At 39.0% G+C, this 10801-nt stretch overlaps 1 pseudogene; it reads right to left on the reverse strand.

The window, feature by feature from the left end:
- Positions 1 to 4559: 4559 nt before the first annotated feature.
- On the reverse strand, positions 4560 to 5445 carry LOC125168118 (cysteine and glycine-rich protein 2-like; annotated as a pseudogene).
- Positions 5446 to 10801: the final 5356 nt, after the last annotated feature.

The raw sequence follows: 10801 nt of genomic DNA on the forward strand, positions 1-10801 counted from the left end.
GTCCTGCTTTTAGAAGGGCCCCATACTTGATTTAATGTTCTGCTCTATGTTCTTGAAATTCTTAATCTTTGAAAAAAGAGCCCTGTACTCTCATTCTGCAAATTAGAGAGCCAGTCCTACTCATAGATAAAATTTTCATGTCTTAATATAGCTTATAAGATGTTCATAAGTAGGTGACTCTCCTCTGTCCCTTCATCTGCTCCTATTTCTCTTTTTGCCTGAAACCACACCACACACACACACACACACACACACACACACACACCCCTCAGGCATTTACCCTCTATCTCCAACCCTCTATTAAACTACTTTTTGATCTGTAGATCAGCTTGAAAATTACTTTCTCTGACAAGCCTTGCCACATACCATTCCATAACTAGCCCCAATTACAGACTGTCTCTGCTTCTCTCATACGGCACTCATCTCTCTATGGTAGCTGTTATTTGCTTCTTTTTATGTCTTCCAGATGATGCTAAGGTCCGTGACACTGTTTACTTTATCCATAGTATGTTATATAGATATTTATATGTACTTAATACTTAATTGCGAATGGGTAACAGTTTTCTTTTCTTTCTTTTTTTAATAGAAATAAACAGATAAATGCTAAAACCGTCTACTTATTATGGACCTGTACCAGCAAATGAAATATAGTTGTTATACTTCCACTGATCAGATTTGCATATCTACCAAAATTCAGAGAGACACCGGCATCTTGGTTTTTTACTTCTACAAGTATCATAAGAAAAGAGAATATTTTTTCAAACCAGAGCACAAGTCTTAAAATGATAGCATTTATCATTGACTACTCTCTCTCCTCTCTTTTTACTTTTATGGGGATGGCTTTTTATGGTTATACAAGTATTATTATTATTATTATTATTATTATTCTGAAAAAGCAGTCTATTGCTAGCTAAACCCTATGATGAAGACCAAAAGAAGTGAAAAATTTAAGGCCAATTTTCCTGTTACTATGATTTTTAAAATAACCCTATTTGGGGGCGCCTGGGTGGTGCAGTCGGTTAAGCCTCCGACTTCAGCCAGGTCACGATCTCGCGGTCCGTGAGTTCGAGACCCGCGTCAGGCTCTGGGCTGATGGCTCAGAGCCTGGAGCCTGTTTCCGATTCTGTGTCTCCCTCTCTCTCTGCCCCTCCCCCGTTCATGCTCTGTCTCTCTCTGTCCCAAAAAAAAAGTTGAAAAAAAAATAAAAAAAAAAATTAAATAACCCTATTTGTTCCATGTAAAATAAAAGACAATGGGAGAAATGGTATTTTAGAAATGCATAGAAGAGAGAGATATCCCAATGTTTTTGTTTTGTTTTGTTTGTAAAAGAACAAACACCATGGCACACAGTGCTTGAAAGGCATTGCAAAGTAAGCGTCTGCAAATGTCTGGAGTGGATGGGGGTAAAAAGTACCTCTGCACCACACAGTTTTATCCTAATGCCTATCTTCATCGAGCTCCTCAGTGGTGTTAGGCAGTAAGATAAACCTGAATTGGCTAAAGCTTTGCCAAATTATCTAGACTTTATTATCATCACTCACTGAATGATGATCATCATTCTCATGAGCTAATATTTACTAAAGAATCCACAAAGTTCAAGTTGCTAAAGGAATTGCAATCGATAAGAATCAATACAGTATCTTAACTTGAATAATTTATAATTTTTAAATTTTGTTTTAAACTGTGTCAAAGAGGGGCGCCTGGGTGGCGCAGTCGGTTAAGCGTCCGACTTCAGCCAGGTCACGATCTCGCGGTCCGTGAGTTTGAGCCCCGCGTGGGGCTCTGGGCTGATGGCTCAGAGCCTGGAGCCTGTTTCGGATTCTGTGTCTCCCTCTCTCTCTGCCCCTCCCCCGTTCATGCTCTGTCTCTCTCTGTCCCAAAAATAAATAAACGTTGAAAAAAAAATTAAAATAAAATAAACTAAAATAAACTGTGTCAAAGAAGGGTTCAGGACCCTCTTCCTTGGTATACAAACAAAAATGTGATTTTACTTCCTTAAGACTCGTCATTTATGCTTCTGCAAAGTGATTTTGCCATATGTCCATGTAGTTCCATTAACCTCAGAGCATTTCTCATATAGTTAAAGAAGTGAGCAGGAAGATTAAGTTAGGTAAAAACTTGCAGACACTATAAGCTTTTGTGAAACCAACGCAAAACAATAAAACATAAGATGAATTGCAAAATAATGCAGTGAGAAGTCCAAGAAAAATCATGTGATCGTATGTACGACTAGCACCCAGGAAGGAAGGATCTGTATGCCGGGCACAGATATGGCACCAGCACAAAAGACAGACGTTCTCCTTCGTACTATTCTATAACCTTATTTGGGTACACCTTGGGGGCAGGGGTGGGGGTGGGTGAGGGATTGCCAGTCAGATCCAGGCAGTGTTCATTAGAGAAGCAGTGACAAGTGATAACAGAAACTCGTTTTTCCCTTCCAAGAACTATCTGCTAAAGGAGAGTTGTCAGTCAGCCTTTGGGAATCTTTGCCTGTGTGCAGATGCTACTGTTCTCTCAGTGCTTAATCAGGTCTGTCATTAACACCTCCACAGTTTCCTATATTGGGCAGAGAAGAGAGTGTTTCCCTCTTAAGGGGCATCTAAGTGTCTTGCTAGGCCATAGTCAAAAATAAAATGGTAATTCTTTCTGGGATCTCATTTATGCTTTCCTCGTGTGAAAATTTAGGTTCCTCCTCAATATTTTGGCAAGTGTTTCAAATTGTCTAAACATATACCTGCCTAAGAAAATGGTAGGCTAATTAGCTAGGCAATGGACGTTGCCTCACCCTGTGCTCACTTTCATGACTTATTTTTAATGCTGTTCTACCCTTGGCTATGAGAGCTCACTATTTGCTGAATGTTTTCCCTCAAAGTTTAAAAAGGAAAGAAAAAAAATAACCTCAAAGGCCTATTGATTCTTTAAGCATGTTCTAGTTTTGCAAGTTAGAGATGGAATGGCTAATTAATTTAAGGTTGAAGGTTGATTTCCTGTTCTCCTCAAAAGCAAGGATAATATGTTATACTTATTTTGTAATAAATAACTTAGAAATTATTAGACATAGGGGTGCCTGGGTGACTCAGTCCCTTAAGCATCAGACTCTTGATATCGGCTTGGGTCATGATTTCAAAGTTGGTGAAATCAAGCCCCGTGTTGGACCCTGCACTGAGCGTGGAGCCTGCTTAATTAAGATTCTCTCTCTCCCTTTTTCTCAGCCCCTTCCCTGCTCTCTCACGTGCATATGTGCATGTTCTCTCTTTCTCTCTCTCTCTCAAAATAAGTAAATAAACTTAAGAAAAAAAGAAATTGTTAGACATAGAATACGTACTCGGGATATACCTTTAGAATCTAAAAGCTGCAAAGCCAGGGCTGATATGGGTAAATATGATGCAGTTTTTATCCCCATGATGACAAAGCGATAGTCACAAATGCCTGGTTCTTCCACTGGGCACAGTTGGACTATACTCTTAATACTCCGGTTTGAGTCAGGTGTGTTCAGGTGACTGGCCTCAGCTTATGAAATATGTGCAGAGGTAATCTATTGTCTTTTGAGTGGAAGCCTAAAGAGCCAGGATTGCATGCTGTATTGCATTTCCTTCCCTATTGATTGTCATATCTCAATCCTGAAAGAATGAGATAGGACTCTGCCAGCCTTCAGGGCTTACAATTAACAGAACCTCCTGCCAGCCTATATCAAACATATGACATGGATGAAAAATAAACATTTGATGTGTTTAGCCATTAAATTTGGGGATTATTTGTCACTTCAGTATAACAGCCATCCCAACTTAGGTGAAGTGAGATCAAAATTGATCTAAAAGAAGGAAAAGGAGTTAAATAGAAGAATGGAAGGGGAAGAGTGTTCTAAACAAAGAGGGATATCATAGGTAAAGGGACAAACAGATTTCAAAGTCCATTACTGGGGGAGAAAACACAAAATTAATCACTTGTGTTTGAGAAAATCAGCAGAGAAATCTCTAAGGGTAGGTTTTTAACCACACATTGGAGGCATTGAACAGCACTGGTGAAGTTTTCAGTGGAATATGGTATGATAAGACACATCAAGCATATATTGGAAAGAATCAAATTCTATTTTCCTAGAAAGCATATGCTTCCTGGAAATCTTCTCTCTGTTACCCTCCCTACTCCTTTCTGTTGCTTCTGACAATTACAATCTGTGAGGACTCCTCAAACTCAGCTTTTGCCCTCTCAGAAAATCTGTAGACTTGTTTGGGTACCTTTTATAGCCTACATGTATTTAAAAAGGTGGACAGGAAAATTAAGCCATAAAATGATGTGAAAAGTTTTAACAAAATTTAGGATCTTTTCCCAATTACAAAGCAACACAAAAAAGGTTGAAACTTCATGGAATAAAAGTGGTCACACACTGTATTTCTTTAATATTAACTGAAATGCTTTTGAAATATTATATTTGAATTGTAAATATTACATGGTGCTTTTTATTTTCAAGCTGAACTTTTGTTTCAAATGTAAAAGAAATGGTTCTTGAAAATACTGATGAATCAGGCAAAAGGATGTAGTGTCTTCCTCCTGCTGGTCAGTCACCCATCCATGGACAGGATGATAGTACTTATGTGCTCATAGAATTGTACAGTAGTTAGATCATGTAGATCAGTGCACGTAGTTAGATCAGTGCATGATCTTAGTTGTGGGTTTACACCTTTAGTGAGCATGAACAAGGGTTCTGTTCCTTGGCCAGAGCCTGTCTCTCGGGCCTAAAGTTCTTTGCATGGTATCCTTTACAATAGGTCTCATCTTCTTTCTTAGAGTTGCTGATTCAAGACCCTTCCCACACTTGGCACATAGGAAACAGTTTCTGTGCTAGGGTTTTCCATCTCCAGTTATCTTCTCAGCAGCATATACAGAATCCCCACATCTGGAACACTTCTCGGTACCTCTGTATTTCTGAGCAAATTTAGAAGCGTCAGACATTTCTGGGGCACCTGGGTGGCTCAGTAGGCTGAGCATCTGATTCAGCTGGGGTCATGATCTCACAGTTTGTGAGTTCGAGCCCCACATCGGGCTCTGTGCTGACAGCTCAGACCCTGGAGCCTCCTTCGGATTCTGTGCCTCCCTCTCTCTGTCCCTTCCTCACCCTCTCTCTCAAAAATAAATAAATATTTCTAAAAAATAAAATAAAAAGTTGTCAGACATTTCTAAATTGACTGTGGTCATGTGAGGTTGAACATACTTGGTTTTGATGCCCACCACTATCTCTCCCCACTATCCATGTTGACTGTGCCAGTGCCCCTGCTGTCACCATAGCCTTTCGGCCCATCCTTTCCATAGCAAGATTTGCAAGTAGATCTCTGCATCGTGCATCACTGCTCCTGTGCCATCTAATTTTTTCCTGCAATCCATGCACAGCAGGCAGCAGCTGTGGAAGCTTCTCCCATCACCCTGTACCTTTTCTACAGAGTCCCACATTTGGTTCCAGCTCCCTAGACAAGCATTTGAGTTGGAGGTAGGACCACACACCACAGAGGGTAGCTAGGGAGGCAGGGGAGAAGGAGCATCTGTGGAGTCAGGGAACCCAGGAAAGTCTTTACAAGTTTGGATCTCTGCACAGCTACTTCACCGAGACTTTATATTTTTACATTTTCCTAATATTTCTGTATTATCTCAATACTGATTAATTTCTATATTCAATTGTTGGATATTGGTGCTTTAAAAAGCACCAGTTATTTTGGGGGGTACCTGGGTACCTCAGTTGGTTAAGCATCAGATAGTTGATTTCAGATGAGGTCATGATCTCACGGTGTGTGATTTCGAGCCCTGCATCAGGCTCACAGTCAGAGATGCTGGCTTGGAATTCTTTCTCTTTCCCTCACTCTCTGCCTCTCCCTCATTGTGCTCACTCTAAATAAATAAATAAATAAATAAATAAATAAAGTTTTAAAAAAATAAATAAAAATATAAAAAGTAAGACTAAAAAGCACTAGTTACTTTTAAATTCTCTGTTGTTATTTGAAATCTTCTTCTTCCTTAAGAACCATTATTTATTTGTTAATACTATGCATGTTCAATTATTTTTCTCTAGATTCTTAAAAAATAATAACTTCATTGGGAAAAAAACAATTTAAACAAAATGTGCAAACTAATTCGGTTACAAATCTTCAAAATAACAGTCAAATTTCATTGACTGGTTGTTGTATGGTTAGTATGGAAATAAATGGGCTATAAATAATCAGGCTGTGGAGTATAAATCTAAACTTGTCAAGCTTAGCTAGTTAGAAACAGCTTTTTTTTTTGAATTTCCATTAGTTATGAAAGATACACAGAATTGCTTCCATGTCACTTTTAAGTAGCTGAACATTTCTATATATGCATATTGCCTGGGGATATTGGAAATAGAAATTCCCCCAAATTAAGTACCAGATTGTTGAGAAGCATAAACACAAGGGGTAAAATTTTACCTTTAGCTATGTTAATGCAAATCTAGACACAGTCATGAATATATTATTTTTATTCTTCTGGATCTGAGATTGCTGTATCAGAAATGGTATTTTAGCCCATTTATCCTGTGGATATAACATATTACATATGTACCAGAGAGCACATCTTTTTGTTGTTGTTGTTGTTCCTTTTTTTTCTGATAATACAGATATAGCCGGTAGCTCATTTGCTTATAGAATCTGTGAACTCTCTTCAACTCTGAAATGCCTATGCTACCAACAGATTATCATTCCATTGTAAACCAGGGCAGTGCCTAAAGCTATCTGACCCTGGCAGGCTCCCTCTCCAGGGTTACCAGATCACATAAGTTGATTGAATTGATCAGTGAGATCAGTGAACCACTGGCTAATTCCATGAAGCAACCCTACCTCTTATGAAACTGATGAGTTATTTTTCAGTCTTTATCAAATTGAAGAGTCTTGTTAAATTTGACAGAGTTCAAATTTATCAGACTTTGCTCAGGATACTTTATAGATGGTTATATTCCCATAAATACATCTTGAAATGTGTAGTATACTGTGTGTGTGTGTGTGTGTGTGTGTGTGTGTGTGTGTGACAGAGAGAGAGAGAGAGAGAGAGGGAGAGGGAGAGAGGGAGAGAGAGAGGCTGTGTAGAGGAAATGGGAGTTTGTAATTCTTAGATATCATGTAAGAAAATGGAAACACACCAAGATAATTTGAAACTACATCTCCATTAATATTTTAGCTTTTATTAATATTGCTGACATACATATCAGAAGCATTATTTTTTCCTGTCATTTATTTTACTTGTTTTTGTGAACTCCACAGCATAATTACAGATGGGCTTGCTGGGATGGTGAGATACCCATCCCACATACACACTGGACAATCTATAAATTACAGTGTAAAACTTGTCTAGGAGCTGGTCTTTAAGAGAGATCATGAATCATAATAATCAAAGTGCTGAGTCCCAAAATATACAGGTAGCTAGTATTTACTGAGTAGTTGCATAGGCCAGGCTCAATCCAAGGGTTTTACCTGAATTATTTCACTTAATCCTCTCAAAAGCCCTGTGAGATATGCATTGGGCAGACTAACAACATTACCTAGGCTTATCACATGCCTACACTTGAAATATCAAATAATGGAGTGTTTAAAGAATCAGAGCTAATAGGTCGATTCATTTCTTTACATAGGTGCTCTTATTCTTTTCAGATATAATTTAGCCCAATCGTATTAAATATCACACACTGTGTGTAGAGTTGGGTAATGATCTCCATCGAATAATGAGTGCAGAGGGTACACTTCACTCCGGGCTCCTTCTGTTCCAGCTGTTTCTACTTATCTTAATTTTCTTAATTGGGTTACAATTAGGCTGTGAATGAGATGTTAACATAGGAATTGGAGCTCTCCAACAAAAGGGTTTACTTCTTTATTGTTTTGTGGTTCTTAACTTCCAGAGGCCTATTTCTTGCTACATGTTAATTAAAAAAACGTTACAAAGTGTTTAAGACAAGCTTATGGCATGTAAAGGATCGCCCATTTACATCTTCACAGATCTAACAACTTGCCTGCAAGAAAACCATGGTTTTGGGTAAAATTCCTCAATTTCTTTAGGGTATAAGATAATGTTTATTTAAAGATGATTGTAATCGCTCATTTGTTTCTGATATTGTCTCCAGGCCTGACTTCACTTACTAATATGAAAGCTATCAGGTGGACAAGGTTAGAACTGGAATGATAAAAGTGAAGTCTAAGTTCTTGCTACTCGAGGTACGATCCTTGCCTCAACAGCATCAGCAGCACCTGAAAAATTGTTGGAGATGCAGAATCTTAGACCCAGTTAAGCTTCCATGCTGGTGAAACAGAATCTGCATTTTAACAAGATCCCCATGTAATTTATATGCACATTAAAGTTGAGAAACCTTGTTACAGTCTAATTATAGCAACAAATGAGAGTCAACTCCAAATTAAAAAAAAAAAATTAACTGTCTCATCCTGCATTCTGATCATATATTAAGAACATATGAAACCTCAACGAGGTAAAGTAGTCTTATGACAATTAGATTTAAATTTTTAATAACACCACTGCTTTAGATTAAAAAACATAGGCTGAAAGATTTTAAAAGCATTAGGTAAGAAAAGTATAGAGCCAAAGTTGAGTTGGAAAGCTCTATTATGTTGGTTTTTTAGGCTGATGTTCTCTAAGGAAGCTAGACAATCCAATTTTCTTATCCTCTGTGGGTCAGTGGGCTGTATGTTTTCAGACTGATGTGATGCTCGAGAACCTATGGAAAGTATTTCATTCCATCCATAATTTCCCCCACTGTTTTCTTACTCATTTTAACAACTGTAAGCCTTTTATTTATCATGTAACTTCACTTTACCCAATTAAGTGTACTTTCCCCTTAAAAAATTAATCAGTAATATATTTTCAAAAATTCTCTTCCAAAGGAGCAGATTTTTGAGGAATCCCGTTTAACTATTTATTTGAGTTGCCAACCCTTGATGTCAAAGGGTCTTGGCTGAGGTTTTTGCAGTTATCCTATGAGAAGCAGAACACGCCTGTGTGGCTTTACATCCTGTCGTGGTCACTGTTCTCTTTCTTCACCTGTGTCTTTGCTGTCCTGAGACTTAAAAATGTTATCCATAAATTTTATCTATGCTTTAATTATTGGACTACCCAGTTCCTGGCTGAAGAGGGGTTTTAGAATTTCTGTAACTGGTTTGATGGCGAGGACTGGAACTGTTGGGAACAAATCATTGGAGGGACAATTTACCCAGGCTTCGTGATTATTTCTGCTGCAATTTACCAGGCACTTCATTTTATCCACATTATAATTGGCATTCGGAATGTGAGTATGTCCCTGGCCAATCTTTTCCTTCACTGTCATCATCAAGTATTACCACTCCAAAGAGCTCAAGGATGCAGGGGCTGGGCTTCCTGCTGTTTCCATAACAACTGTAGTACCTAAATATATCTCCTGAGCTATAGCTCTATTCTGAGATAACAATAGGATTGCCATCTTTTGCATTCTGTTCGCCTGCTCCATATTGATTAAGGCAGCAAACACTGGTTCCATATATTGCCAGCCAAATATGTCATTCCTTTTTTCTTTTTTTTTTTGTTTAATGTTTATTTATTTTTGAGAGAGAGAGAGAGAGAGAGAGAGAGAGAGAGAGAGAGAGGAAGGGCCAGAGAGAGAGGGAGACACAGAATCCGAAGCAGGCTCCAGGCTCCGAGCTGTCAGCATAGAGCCCAGTGCGGGACTGGAACTCACGAACCACGAGATCATGACCTGAGCCGGAGTCGGATGCTTAACCAACTGAGCCACCCAGGCGCCCCTGTCGTGCCTTATTTCTATTTGGTATCTTCACTGGAAGAAGTTTGTATACTCCTGATCAACTAAATCCTTTTCCATATACTCCTGTAGGTGCTCGCTGGACATTTCTCCCAGTAGATCTCTGTGACTTCTGTACTGTTTACCTCCTGAGCACCTCTTTGGTTTTATAAGGATCTACTTTGACTGTTTATATCTCAACCTATCATCAGAGAATATGGCAACATTTGTATCTTTGTTCTTTGCTAGATCTGTGCCTTTGTGGATTACCTGTGTAGCAAGTTGAATTTCCAGGAACTTCAAGCTCTTTTTTATAGTGTTCCCTCCCTGATGCTTTGTCTTTTCACCGTGGGAACTCTTTTCATGCTGATGCTAGATGGGGTATTTTCTGCGCACTGCTGGATCTTTTGTGTGCTGGTAACCATATTCACATTCTCCATGCTGGCATCAGCCAACAATTTGGCTCACACTATCCTCATACTATCATACAACATCCTCATGCTATTTTCTGTTACTTCCAATAATAAACCCTAAATAATACAGATACACAAATGTCTTCATTGTCCCTGTGATGCTTCTTAGAAGGTTGGAGGAGGGTAGGTATTCTCCAAACTGACAAGGTTCTTTGAAACCAAAGTACAAGGCAAGCCACAACATACTGTTTACACAGAGTTTTATTCGAGGTAACTTACAGACAGAGGGGAAGTGGGGCTGACAATCCAGGTGGTACATGGCCATTCTCTGCCCCATTCTCTGAAGCTATTCTCCACCAGGTCTGGACCTTAATTCCCAGCTTCTATAGAGAGATGGACATGATGGTGAGATCACAAGGTAGTTAGCTACACCGGGGCGATCTGTGTGCCAGTCATCTCTCCTAGCTCTCTAAAGTGGAGACTTCTATGTTTTCACTTTAGGAAAAATCAGAACAAGCTTTTCTTCATTCTGGTCAGGGCTTGAATTAACCTCAAGGGAGCCTAGAACTTGTAGCTCCGAGGGAGGTCATTGGGCATCAGCAAGATGGAGGGC

This window comes from Prionailurus viverrinus, chromosome B3, assembly GCF_022837055.1.
Source record: "Prionailurus viverrinus isolate Anna chromosome B3, UM_Priviv_1.0, whole genome shotgun sequence".
Classification (NCBI taxonomy): Eukaryota; Metazoa; Chordata; class Mammalia; order Carnivora; family Felidae; genus Prionailurus; species Prionailurus viverrinus.